The 17,661-nt window shown below is 46.5% G+C and overlaps 1 protein-coding gene across 8 annotated transcripts in view; it reads right to left on the reverse strand.

Moving 5' to 3' along the window:
* Nucleotides 1-17,661, reverse strand: part of LOC142403083 (polycomb group RING finger protein 3-like) — a 175,151-nt gene that overhangs the window by 148,999 nt on the left and 8,491 nt on the right. The window contains exon 1 of one of the 8 annotated variants that reach the window (XM_075489246.1): nt 3,531-3,565. The exons of the other annotated variants lie outside the window; for them this stretch is intronic. The gene's annotated coding sequence lies outside the window, so the exon portion shown is untranslated. Of the gene's footprint in view, nt 1-3,530; nt 3,566-17,661 lie in introns of those variants that run through there. 8 annotated transcript variants of the gene reach the window in all.

The raw sequence follows: 17,661 nt of genomic DNA on the forward strand, positions 1-17,661 counted from the left end.
CCAATACAAGAAAGACACCAGTTGACATATTGGAACGAGTCCACTGTAGGTCCACCAAGATGATTAGGGGGCTGGAACACATGATCTATATGGAGAGGCTGAGAGAATTGAGTCTGTTCAGCCATTAGAAGAGAAGGCAAAGGGGAAAGCAGTATAAAGAATTCTTTTATCCAGGATAAGAAGTGACAGGTGCCATGGCCTCCAACTTCCATCAGAAACCCCACCCCTACTGGCAGTCACATGTCTGTCTGGGGCAGCCACTTGCCCCAAAAGTCCCTCCCTTCTTCCAGTCATCTGGTTTGTTTACTCCACCTCTTTTTGCTCCTAGGGAGCTGCCATTTTGTAAGATGTCATACCCATCATGTTCACAGACTGTCCTGTGATTGGCTGGAAAAACCAGCCGTGCCTTCCAGTTTACCCAGAAGTATGTCAGAACAGGAAGTCCCTTCCCTCTACATACACATGGGACACCTATTTCTTTCAGCCACCATTTTATGGCAGGGAGCCGCCATTTTGTAAAACATGATAACCCACATTTTTTCATACTGCTCTATGATTGGCTGACTACCATGTTTTGACACTGTCATACCCCACGTGTTCTCAGGCAGCCCTGTCATTGGCTGACAGGACCAACTGACCCTTCCTGTTTACCCTGGAAGGATGTCAGAGCAGGAAGTCCCTTCCCACTAAATATACAGGAGCCGCCATGTTCTTTCAGCTGCCATTTTTTACAACAACATGCCCCATGTGTTTTCATACTGCCCTGTGATTGGCTGGCAAGAAAACATGCCCCTTCCAGTTTACCTAGAAGTACATCAGAACAGGGAGCTCCCTCCCACTACATACACGGAAACCACCATTTTTGTGAGGTCACCATTTCTGTGCTCTATGATTAGCTGTTTGCCATTTTTTGACACCATCATATCCATGTGATCTCAGAACACCCTCTGATAGGCTGCCCATTTCCTTTGGACCATGTATTAAAAAAACCATATAGATAGATATATAAAGGAGTGTAAGCGACGTATAAATATATGTGCTGTTCAGTTATAGACAAATATTTATAAATGTGAATAGAGTAATTAAAGTAAAAATATGGGGTCATTGTCCCCCCCCCGCGAACATTACAAGTGTGCTTAACAAGCCCTAATATGTTTGGGGTGGGGGGCACAAACAAGTTGGAACGTGCCTGAGGACTACAGACCCCTCCTAGGAGGCCCACCAAGGGGCCCCTGTGCAACCCCCGCCCCATGCAAAAAAGAAGAGATTGATCCTGTGAGCCAGACTGAGAGGCCCCCCGCATGCGACCCCAGCCCAACAGGATGGCCATGCAGCATTATTGGGGCAGCCTTTGGGCTTTGCACTGTGCTTCAAGATGCAGGCAACACCATCCGCTAAAGTGGAAAACCAGGACAAAACACCTACTTCAGAAGAATGTGTGGGTGGGGACAATAAGGAAAAGCCCCCAAGGGATTCCCCCAAAAGACCATGTGAACCAGAAGAACTAGCGATGGGCCCAGGAATGGGAAACTATGTTTTGAGGTAAGCGTCACACAGAGAGGGCAGGTGGTGGTGGGAGCTCCCTTTGCTCACAGCTGTGAGAGAGCTTACAGCTACCTGTAAGACTATTACGGGGTGCAGGCTTGTGCTACATGTATTTTCTTATTCTTCGGTCAATGAAGACCTTATAGAACATTTTAAACAGCTCCAGCTGACTGACTGAGGAGGGAGAAGACAGAAACATGCCGGGAACTGTCAAGTTCCTGTGTTTTTAGAACATTAATACTTTGGAAGCAACAAGACTCAGGCTTTGAGTACACAGCCTAGCAACCTATGGACCAAAGCTACTGCAAAAAGAGCAAGGGGAGCAGAAAGAGCAATGGGGGTGTTGCAAAGCTGAAAGACTATGATTATTATCAGGTACAGAGGAGTAGCAGCCAAGAAGGAGGGCATAAAGGGGCTGGTGGTGCTGTTAATTCTAGGGTATTGGCTCACAGGCTAGCAAAACAGAAAAAACTGTTACAACAAAGACTGCTAATTAGAAAAGCTAAATGAATTTTGCATTACTACAAGCATCTTGTTGGCAAGGGCTTATGACACCATCAAGCGTGATCCAGAGGTTCAGGGCTAGGCAATGTGTAGAAGAATACAAATTTGTTAATTTAGACCAGGTATGATTTCATGAAGCTTATGAAACATTTGTTTGGGAGGTAGAGCAAAATTTTGACCACTTAGGACACCTGTTTGAACCTGGTGATTGTGCTCGGCTCTGTCTTGAAGCTGCCCGCATGCACAACTCTATACTTTCCTGCTGTCAATTTAAGCAATATGAATGCTGTGAAATTTTTAGACTGGGTCAGTACTCTCCTGCAAAGTAAGAGCGAGCTGTGTTTTGATCAGACTTTCCACCTGGCTATCATTATTGTAAAAGCTGTTGGGGGTTGCGGTACACAGAACTCTGCAGTCTATCCCCCATTCCAAAATTATAGACAAAAAGTGGCCCTATTTAATTATCTATCTAAATAACAACGACAATAATCTCTGTTTTGCTGGGAGTTCACGGTGCTTACAGCAGCGAGGGATCTGGCAGATGAAGAAAAAAAGAGCTACATGACAAACTGGGGCAGTCTGTGCCCAGGAAGGTTATGCTGAGTGAGATCATCTTGTTTAACAACTTGCTACATGTTAATATACGTGTTATCCCTCCTATCTGAGGGTAAAAAAGGCTGGGGGATTTTAAAAGTCAAATGATGGGCTTGAATATCCCAAGACCTCTTTACTTCTTTTACACGATGAACATTATTATGGTGTTAGGGACATCAGGAAGGTATCCGGAGTGGGTAAGAAACTTTTGTGAGCTTTGTCATATGCTGTATAATCACATCCATAGCTGTAAATATTATTGCCGGCTCTGCTAGTTGCACGACTGTGCATTTAGCATGGGTATGAGAATAAGGTGCCCTAGATGCAGACTGCTGTGCAGGTCCGGGGAATGTTTAGAGAGGCACAAGGCCCTGGCTATTAAAGAACAAACCAATTGTAGAAAAGCATCACGAATATAAAGGCTGGAAGGGTGGAACGTGCTACGAACAGATCTATAATGCACCAGATGCAGGACTTGGCATTTGTCCTTGTTCATTTCATCAGGTTCCTGTTGGCCCATTCCTCCAGCCTGCTTAGATCCTCTGAATAGCAGCCCTGCCCTCAAGCATATCAAGCTCCCACACCCCTCAATTTCATGTCATCTCCAAACTTGATGAGAGTACACTCTGTCACTTCTTCTAGATCATTGATAATGATGTTAACCAGGGCAGGTCTCAAGATAGACCCCTGTGGTATTCCGCTTGTTACCAGCCTCCAGATAGAGTACCACTACCCTTTGAACCTGACCATCCAACCAGATTTTTACCCATCAAGTTATCCATCCATCCTGACCATAACATCCTAACTTGGATATCTTTAGTAAATCCAGAAATGTATTCCAAGAAGACTTGCTCCATGATTTTCCCAAGAACCAAAGTGAGGCTGACCTGTTTATAGTTCCGTGGATCATCCTTGACTGAAGATCTTATGGTTAATGATCAGAGGATAGACCAACGTGGCTGATGTTGTGGAAGGCATCTACTAGAGACTCCCTAACCAAGAAGAGAAAGACAGCTCTTTAAATAGCTGAAACAAGCCTCTCGATCACAAGCCTTAGTACTCATAGGAGACTTCAACAACCCTGATATCTGCTGGAATGGAAATATGTCTGTGCACAAACAAGCCAGGAGACTTCTGGACAGTGCTGAAGACAATTTCTTGATGCAAGTGTTCAGGGACTGCATAGGGACTGGAATGTTGCAACGGACGGATACAGGTTCTTTAGGAAGGTAAGGCCAAAAAGGTGAAGAATAGGGGTTGTACTCTACGCAAACACATGGCCTGAATTCATGGAGCTTTGCCTTGGAGCAGGTGATGAGCCAGTTGGCCTGTCTGCCAATCTTTATTCAGAAGCTCTCAACACAGATAACATGATGGTGGGTGTCTTCTACAGACCACCTGTATTGGGTATATATGGCACGGTTTTGGTAGCAGGGGTGGCCTCTGTGGGAAAAGGTAAGGGGCTGCCCCATGCCAGACAGAGCCAGTTCCAGCTGGCTTGGCAACAGACCCACCACAGGCCAAAGCTGAGTCCATCAGTGAAGTTTGTGGCACCTCTGTGAAAACATATTTAAGAAAGGGCCAAAAACCCCACCAGACAGAGAGACAAAGAGGGAACAAAAAGAGTGAGAAACAGCAAAGGGAACACCAAGGTCAGAGAAGGAGGGGAAAGAGGTGCTCCATGGCACCACAGCAGATATTCCCTGCAGCCTGTGGAAGACCCCACACCAGAGCAGATTTTCCTGACATAAACTGCGGCCTGTAGAGAACTCACTACCCTAATATATTTTAATTGGTAATAAATTAAATTAATTTTCCCCAACTTGAGTCTGTTTTGCCCACGACAGTAACCGGTAAGCAATCTCCCTGTCTTTATCTTGACCCATGAGCTTTCTCATCCTATTTTCTCCCCCTGTCCTGTTGAGGAGAGGGAGTGAGTGAGCAGCTGGGTGGGAGTTTGGCCCTTAGCCAAGGCTAATCCAACACACCACCTGATCAAGAAGTAGATGAGGCTTCCTCCAGTTGTTTAAAGGAGTCTTCATGTGTGCAGGCCCTGGTACTCATGGGGGACTGTAAACACCCTGATATCTGCTGGAAAGGCAATATGGCTGGGTGCAAGCAATCCAGGAGACTTCTTGAGTGTGCCAAAGAATTTCTTGATGTAGATGATCAAAGAGCCAACTAGGGGAGATGCTCTGCTGGATCTGTTACTCACAAACAAAGAAGAGCTGGCTGGGGATGTGAACATCAAGGGCAGCCTTGGCTGCAGCAACCATGAGATGGTGGAGTTTAAGATCCTGAGACAAGGAAACAAGGCAAACAGTAGAATCCCATTCTTGGACTTCAGGAGAGCAAATTTCAGCTTATTTAGGGATCTGCTTGACAGGCTCCCATCTCAGAGGAGAACCTCCTCAAAGCACAAGAACAGTCTATTCTGACATGCAGGAACTCTAGCAGGCGTGGCAGAGGGCCAGCATGGATGAACAGGGGACTCCTGACTGAACTCAAATGCAAAAAGGAGGTACAAAGAAGTTGGATGTGGAGAATGGGCTACCCAAGAGGAATATAGAGACATTACCCAAATACACAGGGATGGAGTTAGGATAGCCAAAGCTTAGCTGGAGTTGGAACTAGTGAGGGATGTGAGGTACAACAAGAAGGGCTTCTCTAAGTATAATAGCAGTAAAAGAAAGGCTAAGAAAAAATGTGGGCTCCAACTCAATGGGGCAGGGGGACCTAGCGAATGAGGATGTGGAAAAGGCTGAGGTACTCAATTTCCTTGCCTCCGTTTTCATTGGTAAAGATTTCTCTCAGGTCTCTGAGTCTACTGATAGAGTCTAGGGGGAGTAAAGCATTACCCACAGTAGAGGAAGACCGAGTTAGAGAGTACTTAAGACAACTGAACATACACAAGTTTTATTAATAGTCAAAGTGTTGCTATCACCGATCAGAAAGCAAGAGGGTAGCAGTCTCCAGTTTAACAGTGAATGCTGTTAACTAGAGAGAAAGGTCCATTAATAAATGTTTCAATTTGCAAATGAAATTGCCAAAACTAAGGTCCATGTTGTAGCACAATGGTGCTTTAATGACATTCCTTCCTTCTGTGCCAACTCTCAGCATAAAATTTAATTCTCTGACTTGAGACATTTGACAAATATTTAAGATTAACAAACTAAAGCACTCTCCCTAAGATTCAGATTTAATTGAGACTTTAGACATGTTTGAATATAAGTTTAAAGCTTATAACCAAAGCTGAGGATACACCACAATTGTGCATTTAAGATGTCAAAAACCACAAATCATGTATACTCATATCAATAAGCAGCCTGAAAATACAATACTAGATGTTTTTAGATGAGTGCAAATATGTCAAGCAATTGCATGAACCTACCTTGGAAAATCCAAATCGTTGTTAACTCACAAAACAAAAATGTAGATGCTCAACTCACTATGAATATGCTAACCAAGATAGATTTTAACAATTAGACCACGCAATACCCACAGAGATAATGGCATAAGCAGTGCTTGAATGTTGCTGAGTGAAATTAGCTGACAAGAAGATAACTTACTAACAAACTGCATGATTGCTATTGCTGAAGGCAGACATCTGAGGGCACATGCCACAGTAGTACATAGGTGACATCCTAAAAACTAAAACCTAAGAAACTAGCAATGCTGCTGCTTTGGATACAACACAGCTATCCTTTCATGGAGCACTATCCATTCACAGCCCTGACTGTTAAAGAACAAACCGATTATTTGGCTATGATTTTCTGTGAGAAGTGCAAGGCCTATGTAGAAAAGCATCACAAATGTAAAGGCTGGAAGCGCAGAATGTTCTATGAACAGATCTGTAACATGAACCAGCACCAGCGTTTCATGCCCATGATCAAAAATCCAGAAAGAGGGCAGGGCTATATTATCTATGACATGCAAGAAACCAGGACACATATCCCGAACTACATTTTTGCCATGGAGTCAGCTCCAGATGCCCTTTGGGATGAAGGAGGAGGAGGGGTGGAAAGGGAAACTGAAGGAGAATGGGAGTTCAAGGGGGACACATGTCCCATGGACTTTATTCAGTTGTTTATGGACACAGAGTTTTGGGGCTACACTTTCCTAGCACATAATGCCAAAGGCTATGATGACTACTTTGTTATTAGCCAGCTTTTGAAAGTAAAAATGGACGTGGAATTAATCACCCAAGGTGGTAAACTCATGTACACAGAAGTACCCAGCCTGAGTATACGTTTAATAGACTCTTTACAGTTTTTTACCCATGAAACTAAGCAGCCTTCCCCAAGCATTGGGAATTGCAGGCTGCAAAGGTTATCCCCCCCATTTTTTCAACACTGCTAAAAATCAAAGTTATGTAGACCCTCTTCCACAGCCAGAATATTATGGGGTGGATAGCATGATGCTTGAAGAGAAAAAGCCATTCTTAGCATGGCACACAGCTAATCAGGAGAGGATTTCTGACCTGCAAAAAGAATTGGGTCTTGCTGGGATGGAGTTAACTTTCCCCATAGCAGCCCTCATAGTGCTGTGCTTTGTATTTGTAGCTAGAACAGTGCTGATAACACACCAACGTTTTGGCTACTGCTGTGCAGTGGTCCCACAGCATCAAGGCTGTCTCTCCAATGCCCACCCCAACACCAAAGGCCAGTAGGCTAGGGGTAGGAAAAAGACTTGGGCAATTCACCAGAGATTCACCTGACCAAGTGGGGCAAGAGGGTCTTCACCAACAAGCTGGCCAGACTTACAAGGAGGACTTTAAACTAGACTTAGCAGGGGAAGGGGGTGGAGTTTTGAGCACCAGACAAGAGCCAGGGGCTGCTAATGTATTAGGAAACAACAGGGAAACACCTATGAAATGCCTCAAAGGAATTAGGGCATGCTCCTCTAAAAAGGTGACAAGGTAGGTAGTCCAGCTGAAGTGCCTCTATACCAATGTATGCAGCATGGGTAACAAGCAGGAGGAGCTGGAAGCCACTGTGCAGCTAGAAAGCTATGATCTAATCACTATCACTGAAGCGTGATGGGACGAATCCGTGATGTTGCCATCCGTGATATGGGGAGGTACTAGTTGAGGTTTTGGACTCACTTGTCCAAGTGCGAATTCTTAGTTGAGTTTTAAGAAGTCCATTCGATTGTTAAATAATATCATTGTACTGAGTATGATAAGGGATATGGAAAACCCACCTAATTCCTCGGGCTTCAGCCCATCTCTGTATATCTTTATTTTGAAAATGTGATCCATTGTCTTATTGAAACTCAGAGGGTAGAGGTAGGTGTGTAAACCATTGTCCTAATCCAAAAATTATGTATTTTGCACTAGCTTGAAGGCACAGGTAGGCCATACCTAAACCACTGATAATCACTACCCTGGTTAAAATGTATTCCCATTTAATTGGAGTTCGGGGTAGGGGTCCTAAAAAATCTATTAGCCACAAGGACCACAAGTATTTACCTTTCCTCAAATTGGCCCATTGTTGCCCAGCCAAAAAATTTGGCTTGGGCTTCTGCACAGAAAGAGCAGCTAACTACAAAATCTAGGCATTGTACTTTGGAACTGAGCCACCCTTGGAGGGCCAATCTGTTGCTATAAATCCAGGGCACCCATATGTCCTAAGCAGTCGTGTAGCCATCCCAGCATCATGCAAACAGATGTGGAGAGAGTATATATGTTATGTGAAAGAACAATATCACTGTTCTTTATAGGTTCTTTAGTCAAGCAATCTACTTCATGGTTCCATCTGGGTCCTAGATCTGTGCATTTCGTATGTGCTAATACATTCCCTGTTTGAAGAGTATTCCCATCATCCTGCTTCACTCTAGCTACTAAATATAGCTGTTCCCACAGTTCTTTTCCCCAGACTTCCCATCCTTCCGCTTTCCAGTATGGGAGCCAATACCACATAGCAATCAGTATATATTGTGCCAACACCCCGTTTGGCAGCTAACACTACCACCTGGAGCTCAGCCAATTGAACTAATCCCTCTATGTCTTTTGTTTCAGATGTCCTGTCCAAGGGGTGAAATCGGGCAGCCCTTCCCTTCCATTCTCCTTTAACCCTTTTAGCTGATCCATCTGTAAAACAGACATTAGACCAAAACTTGCTATACTTCTGTAAATCAGATGGGGGTGGCACATTTTGAATGGGTGAGGGTGGCATATCAAGGGGTGGCTCAGCACCCCCTTGCCATTGGATATTATACTCTACCAATTTCCCTGTAAATCCTGTTCTCCCCTCAACCTAGTTGCAATGTGCTATGTACATTACCATCTTCTGGATTGTACTGGAGTGTGCAATTCCCTGAGGAATGGGAGCAGACTCTCCAATTCTTCTGAGGATGGGGAACAGGGTCTGTATTTCTAAGGGTGCATCTAATGTGATGGGTTCATTATCTAATAGGGCTACATAAGCAGCCAGCAGCGATTTTTCCCAGGGTGAATAATGCGATCGTGAACCTTGCCACCCCTTTGAACCAAACAGTATGGGAGTTAATTGGGCCTTATCGGGAGCTTGTTGCCACAATCCCCATTGATATCCTTTTTCTGCGAGTCCTATATGTAAGCTAGAGGAGGCACCTGGTACTATTTGGCTCATAGCCTGATATTCTAAAACATTGCGTATTAATAAACAAAGCATCTCTTCATGAGGAACTGTCAATTCCCAGGTAGCACGCTTCTTCAACAGATCATATGATGGTCGAGCAATTATACTAAACCCTGGAATATGGGCTCGCCAGAATCCTGAAGTTCCTAGGGCTTGTCGGATCTCCTTCTTATTGGAGGGTGAGCTCAAGTCAGATATTTGCTGCAAGATATCAGAGGGAATAAACTGCCTGCCACTCTGCCAAGTTATGCCTAAAAATTGAACCATTTAGCTGGGTCCCTGTCATTCAGCTCCAGGGATAGTAATTCCCTTATTTTCCAGAGGGACTAGGATGCGATCACGCACTATTACAAAATTATCACTAGGAAAGCAAATATATATTATACATATATTACAAGAATAACCCAAATATATGTATATTACAAGTTATTTGAGAATTCCAACTAGTGAAGCAAGTATATACTTATGAACCTTTACCTGTGTGCACGCCTATAAATTTATTATGTGAGGTGTTACTGGTATGACATTCACCAAACCGCTCCCAGGAGTAGGCTAATCAATGACGGAAAGACTCTCTTCAAAGATAATCCATGTCACGATGTCCCCAGCGAGGCCTGGGTTTCTCCGGGAGATCTCGTGCAGAGAAGCTCTTGCAAAGAGACTCTTGCAGAGAAGCTCATTTTGGGTAGGTAATGAGTTACTTTTTATATCTTGTTGGTGTAGATGCATAAGGGGGCATGGGACATCAGTTCCTGGAAAAGTTGCTGCTGACTCCTGTTTTCCTGGAAGGTCAGGTCGTTATCACAGTTTCTTTGTCCTACACCCATCAGGGTTTCTTTGTCCTGCCAACTATTCCCCATCAAGGAGGTTTAGCTGAGCTTATCAAGGATGTCTTGGGGCTCTCGGCTAAGGAGCGCTATAGCGCGCTGTAGAAGGGAGCTTCCTGAACCTGGGGAGCGAAGAGACCCGCCAGGAGCCCACATCTCGCGCGACAGCAGCTGAAGAGACCTGGGCGAGGCCAGGAGCAACGGCAGCCAAGCTCCCACACGTATAAAAGAAGCCCCTAGGGAGCGCTAGCGACCAGGGCGGGAAAACAGGGCGTAGTGCATCAGCAAGGGTGTGGCGCGGCAGTTTGCATGGAAAGGCGCTGTAACTCTGCCGGCCCGACCAGGGAGCAATGGTATCCACCCGGCAGAAAGCCATGGCCTCCCTAAACTCTGCGCCCACCACGACTGACGCAGCTTCCCACACAGAGCTCCGGTGGGAACACACTGCTACCCAGGTGGCAGGGTACAGGCTGTGCCCTACTCTTATGCCAGTACTGGATGGCAGTAGTGACCACACCTGTAGGAGGTGCGCCCAGGTAGAGGAACTCCTCAGCTTAGTGGCAGAGCTCTGGGAGGAGGTGAGCAGGTTGAGGAGTATCAGGGAGTCCGAGAGAGAGACCACTGGAATCGCACCCTACCTTCCCTGAGACAGGCCCAACAGGCAGACAGGATGCATGATACGGAGGATTCCCTATCCTCTCTCCTCCTGGCAGAACACAGTGACTTAAGGGATAGGGGGCAATGGCAACAAGTTCCTGCCTGGCACAGCAGGCGCGTCTCCTCTGTGACTACCCCACCTTCCCAGGTGCCCTTGCATAATAGGTACGAGGCTCTGCAAGTGGAACCAAACAATGACAAGGATGATGGTTCATCTAGCTTGGAGGTGTCGCCAAGGTTAAGTCAGCCTATGCCCTGCATCAAAACTGCTTCCATAAAGAAAAAAAGACTGGTCATTGTCATAGGAGACTCCCTTCTGAAGGGAACAGAAGGCCCAATATGCAGACCAGACCCACTTCTTAGGGAAGTCTGCTGCCTCCCTGGGGCCTGGGTTAAAGAAGTGAAGAGAAAACTTCCTACCCTGGTACAGCCCTCAGATTATTATCCAGTATTGTTTTTTCAGGTAGGCAGCGATGAAGCTGCAACTAGAAGTCCGAGGGCAATCAAGAGAGACTTCAGGGCCTTGGGACGACTGGTTAAGGGATCAGGAGCACAAGTAGTGTTCTCCTCTATCCTTCCGGTTGCAGGGAACCATGAGGGAAGAAACAGGAAGAGCCAGCAGATCAATACCTGGCTCCGAGCCTGGTGTCACCGGCAAAATTTTGGGGTTTTTTTGATCATGGGTCGGTCTACACGACACCAGGCCTGCTGGCGACAGACGGGGTACGCCTGTCTCAAAGGGGGAAAAGGATCTTTGTGCAGGAGTTAGCAGAGCTCACTGAAAGAGCTTTAAACTAGATTTGAAGGGGGGAAGGGATAAAACCAGGCCTGCTAGAGATAAGCCATGGGGCAGCAAGCAAATGTTTGAGGGACAGTGTGCTAGTGAGGTCCTCCGGTCTGCTCCACAATGTGCTGAGTACACTGGAGCACATTTGAAATGTCCCTGTACTAATGCGTGCAGCACCCTAGCCATCGCAGTGGAGGTAGGGGATGGAGATCCATGCGGCAGCAAAGACGCAAGGGTTATGAATGTGTTAGAAACCACAGAAGAGCTTGAGAATGGTCACGTAGGAATTAGGGCTTCTCCCCCCAGAAAGGTGGCAGCATCAATGGCCCAACTGAAGTGCATCTACACCAACGCACACAGCATGGACAACAAACAGGAGGAGCTGGAAGCCATTGTGCAGCTGGAAAACCAATATAGTTGCCATCACAGAAACATGGTGGGATGGATGACTCGCACAACTGGAGTGCTGCAATGGATGGCTATGAAAGGGTTAAGTCCCTGACAATCCCTAAGACATAGACTTGCATTTTTTTAGTTTCACTCTCAACCTCGTTCTCTTTTGTTCTCTTCCCCTGCAAAGATAGTTTTGGTTACCTGCTGAGCAGAGTTGATGGTGGGACATTTCCTGTGACTTCTTACCTGATAGGACTAAGCAGGCCTTGAGCAGGCTCGTTAGGCTTCCTAATTAAATCACTTGATAACAGGAACTCAGGACGATTGTGCCACAGATAAGCATCAAAGAACTAGCTTAAATCGACCCCCTTGTAACATTCTAAGGCCAAAGGACTGATGAGCTCACTCAATGACTATATATGGACAAAGGAAGCCCAAAGTTCAACTAGCGGACAACGTGAGGAAGACTATGGAAGACCACCGGGAGGGTGAAAAGACCCTAACCCTAATTTTACTGCGCAAGCTTGGACTATGTAAATGAATTCCGGGAACTCATCACCATAAAACTGCCCTTTTCAGGAAATCTGATGAATATGTATGATTTTTCTGTATATGAACTGATGTGTTGTGCTAACCTGGCGGAGCACTTGTGGCGGAGCGATCCCCAGTGCTGCCCAGCACTGCAATAAAGAATACCTGCTTAATAGTCATCCCGACTATTGAGTTCTGATTTCGGCTTTTCACGGCAACAGCTATAAACTCTTCAGAAGGGATAGGCAAGGAAGGAGAGGTGGTGGGGTAGCCCTGTATGTCAGGGAGTGTCTGGATAGTTTAGAGCTCGATGATGGTGACGATAGGGTGGAGTGTTTATGGGTAAGAATCAGGGGGAAGGCCAACAAGGCAGATAGTGTGGTGGGAGTCTGTTACAGACCCCCCAACCAGGATGAGGAGACAGATGAACTATTCTATAAGCAGCTGGGAGAAGCCTCACGATCGCTAGCCCTCGTTCTCGTGGGGGACTTCAACTTGCCAGATGTCTGCTGGAAATACAATACAGCAGAGAGGAAACAGTCTAGGAGGTTCCTGGAGTGTGTGGCAGATAACTTCCTGACACAGCTGGTGAGCGAGCCAACTAGGGAAGGCACCCCGCTGGACCTGTTGTTTGTGAACAGAGAAGGACTTCTGAGTGATGTGACGGTTGGAAGCTGTCTTGGGCATAGCGATCATGAAATGATACAGTTTTTGATTCTTGGAGAAGTAAGGAGGGGGGTCAGCAGAACTGCTGTCTTGGACTTCCGGAGGGCAGACTTTGGCCTGTTTAGGAGCCTGGTTGACAGAGTCCCTTGGGAGGCAGTCCTGAAGGGCAAAGGAGTCCAGGAAGGCTGGACATTCTTCCAGAAGGAAATCTTAAAGGCACAGGAGCAGGCCATCCCCATGTGCCGAAAGACGAACCAGCGGGGAAGAAGACCGGCCTGACTGAGCAGAGAGCTTTGGCTGGAACTCAGGAAAAAAAGGAGAGTTTATGACCTTTGGAAGAAGGGGCAGGCAACTCAGGAGGACTACAAAGATGTCATGAGGCTATGCAGGGAGAAAATTAGAAGGGTGTTGTAGTTTAGCCCCAGTCGACAATTAAGTACCACACAGCCGCTTGCTCACCCTCCCCCCCTCCCAGAGGGATGGGGGAGAGAATCACAAGAGCAAAAATAAGAAAACTTGTGGGTTGAGATAACAACAGTTTAATAATTGGAAATACTAATAATAATAATTTGTAATGAGAAGGAAAAAAACAAGGGAGCGAGAAAGGAACAAAACCCAGGGAAAAAAAAAGTGATACAACCGCTCATCACCTGCCGATGGACGCCCAGCCAGTCCCCAAGCAGCAATCGCTACCCCCCGGCCAACTCCCCCCAGTTTATATACTGAACATGCTGTCATATCGTATGGAATAGCCCTTTGGTTAGTTTGGATCAGCTATCCTGGCTGTGCCCCCTCCCATTTTCTTGTGCACCTGGCAGAGCATGGGAAGCTGAAAAGTCCTTGACCAGTGTAAACACCACTTAGCAACAACCAAAACATCAGCGTGTTATCAATATTATTCTCATCCTAAAACCCAAAACACAGCACTATACCAGCTACTAGGACCTGGGAGTGTTGGTTGACAGCTGCCTGAACATGAGCCAGCAGTGTGCCCAGGTGGCCAAGAAAGCCAATGGCATCCAGGCTTGTATCAAAAATAGTGTGGCCAGCAGGACTAGGAAAATGATTTTGCCCCTGTACTCGGCACTGGTGAGGCTGCACCTCGAATACTGTGTTCAGTTTTGGGCCCCCCACTACAAGAGAGACATTGAGGTGCTGGAGTGTGTCCAAAGAAGGGCAACGAAGCTGGTGAAGGGTCTAGAGAATAAGTCTTATGAGGAGTGGCTGAGGGAACTGGGATTGTTTAGCCTGGAGAAAAGGAGGCTGAGGGGAGACCTTATTGCTCTCTACAACTACCTGAAAGGAGGTTGTAGAGAGGTGGGTGTCGGTCTCTTCTCCCAGGTAACAACGGATAGGACAAGAGGAAATGGCCTCAAGTTGCACCAGGGGAGGTTTAGACTGGATATTAGGAAATTTTACTTCACTGAAAGGGTTATCAAGCATTGCACAGGCTGCCCAGGGAAGTGGTTGAGTCACCATCCCTGGAAGTATTTAAAGGACGTTTGGATGAGGTGCTTAGGGACATGGTACAGTCGTGGTCTTGGTAGTGCTAGGTTAATGGTTGGACTCGATGATCTTAAAGGTCTTTTCCAACCTGTGCGATTCTGTGATTCTATGATACTAGGAAGAAAAATAACTCCATCCCAGCTGAAACCAGGACAGTATCCACTCCTTATTCTAGACCATCTACGTCATGCCCAGGTTCTACCCTTTGCAATACATTCCAGTTAATCACCACCACTTTCCCTGTCTTTTGAAATATACACACAGATATCATTCCCTTGGTCTACAGGCCATTCCCTCTAAAATGTCCGTTGAGTTCATTTAGTCCATGAGTTTGGGCTCCATCTGTCATAACAGTCCTTCAGAGCAGGAGAGATGGTGTGTGGTGTTGGATTGTTGCATGCTGAAGCCAGTTCTGGTTCCATCACTGCTGCACTTTCCTTGGTTTCATCAAAGTTCATTCTTCATTAATCTGGGTGATTCTTACTGTAATACCATTGATATGGTGTATAGCAACCATAAAAGTGATGACATACAGTATTATATAGCAATTAACATCATACCATTTAGTTCATTGGCTATTCTCACCCAAAATCAAATCCCCTTGAGGTACACATCAGACTTGCCTATTCTTTCGCATTACCCGCCAAGGACACCCAGGTCCTTGAGCAAAAGCAATCCCACAAATGGGCTTGCTTTTACCCAAGGCAGGAATAACCCAGACTGTCTTCCCCAGCATATTTTTTGTGTGCACTACAGGGACTTTATCCCCTTCTACAGTGCATAAAAGTTTTGATTGGGCAGGGCCAGCTCGATTGACAGATCCCCTAGTGTTGACTAACCAGGTGGCCTTTGCTAAATGTGTATCCCGATGTTTGAATGTCCCACCACCCATTGCTCGCAGTGTAGTCTTTAACAGTCCATTGTATCGTTCAATTTTCCCAGAGGCTGATGTGTGATAGGGGATGTGATATACCCACTCAATGCCATGCCCTTTGGCCCAGGTGTCTATGAGGTTGTTTCGGAAATGAGTCCCCTTGTCTGACTCAATTCTTTCTGGGGTGCCACGTCGCCATAGGACTTGCTTTTCAAGGCCCAGGATAGTGTTCCAGGAGGCGGCATGGGATATGTTTCCAGCCATCCGGTGGTTGCTTCCACCATTGTAAGCACATGGCACTTGCCTTGGCGGGTTTGTGGGAGTGTGATATAATCGATCCGCCACACCTCCCCATATTTATATTTCAGCCATCGTCCTCCATACCACAGAGGCTTTAACCCCTTGGCTTGTTTGATTGCAGCGCATGTTTCACATTCATGGATAACCTGTGCAATAGTGCCCATGGTCAAGTCCACCCCTCCATCACAAGCCCATCTATATGTTGCATCTCTTCCTTGATGGCCTGAGGGGTCATGGGCCCACCTAGCTATAAATAATTCACCCTTATGTTGCCAGTCCAGATCCACCTGAGCCACTTCAATCTTAGCAGCCTGATGCACCTGCTGGTTGTGCTGATGTTCCTCAGTGCCCTGACTCTTGGGTACGTGAGCATCTACGTGACATACTTTTACAGCCAGGTTCTCTTCCCAAGCAGCAATATCTTGCCACAATGCTGCAGCCCAGATGGGGTTGCCTCTGTGCTGCCAGTTGCTCTGCTTCCATTGCTGTAACCACCCCCACAGGGCATTTGCCACCATCCATGAGTCAGTATAGAGATAGAGCACTGGCCACTTTTCTCATTCAGCAATGTCTAAAGCCACCTGGATGGCCTTCACTTCTGCAAATTGGCTCATTTCCCCTTCTCCTTCAGCAGTTTCTGCTACTTGTCGTATAGGACTCCATACAGCAGCCTTCCACCTCCCACAATACGATAGGACCCATCAGTGAACAGGGCATATTGCTTCTCATTTTCTGGTAGTTTATTCTACAGTGGGGCCTCCTCAGCATACGCATCACCTCCTCCTCTGGCGATATTCCAAAATCTTTGCCTTCTGGCCAGTCCATGACCACTTCCAAGATTCCTGGGCAACTGGGATTTCCTATTCGTGCCCGTTGTGCGATCAGTGCAACCCACTTACTCCACGTAGCATCAGTTGCATGATGTGTACAGGGGACCCTCCCTTTGAACATCCTGCCCAGCACCGACAGTCGGGGTGCCAGGAGGAGCTGTGCTTCAGTACCAACCACTTCCAAAGCAGCTCGAACCCCTTCATATGCTGCCAATATCTCTTTTTCAGTTGGAGTATAGCGGGCCTCAGATCCTCTGTATCCCTGACTCCAAAACCCTAAGGGTCGACCTCGAGTCTCCCCTGGTGCTTTCTGCCAGAGGCTCCAGGTAGGGCCATTCTCCCCAGCTGCGGTGTAGAGCACATTGTTTACGTCTTGCCCTGCCCGGACTGGCCCAAGGGCTACTGCATGAACTATCTCCCATTTAGTTTGTTCAAAGGCTTGTCATTGCTCAGGGGCCCATTTGAAATTGTTCTTCTTCTGGGTCACGTGGTAGAGAGGGCTTATGATCAGACTGTAGTTTGGAATATACATTCTCCAAAAACCCACAATGCCTGGGAAAACTTGTGTTTCCTTTTTGCTAGTTGGTGGAGACATGACTGTTATTTTGTTCATCACATCCATTGGGATCTGATGACATCCATCTTGCCATTTTATTCCTAAAAACTGGATCTCCTGTGCAGGTCCCTTGACCTTACTTTGCTTTATGGCAAAACCGGCTTTCAGGAGGATCTGGACTATTTTCTTCCCTTTCTCAAAAACTTCTTCTGCTGTATTGCTCCATACGATGATGTCATCAATATATTTCAGATGTTCTGGAGCTTCACCCTGTTCCAGTGCTGTCTGGATCAGCCCATGGCAAATGGTAGGGCTGTGTTTCCACCCCTGGGGCAGTCGATTCCAAGTGTACTGGACGCCCCTCCAAGTGAAAGCAAACTGTGGCCTGCACTCTGCTGCCAAAGGGATTGAGAAAAATGCATTAGCGATATCAATTGTAGCATACCATTTGGCTGCTTTTGACTCCAGTTC

Source organism: Mycteria americana, assembly GCF_035582795.1.
Source record: "Mycteria americana isolate JAX WOST 10 ecotype Jacksonville Zoo and Gardens chromosome W unlocalized genomic scaffold, USCA_MyAme_1.0 Scaffold_33, whole genome shotgun sequence".
NCBI lineage: Eukaryota > Metazoa > Chordata > Aves > Ciconiiformes > Ciconiidae > Mycteria > Mycteria americana.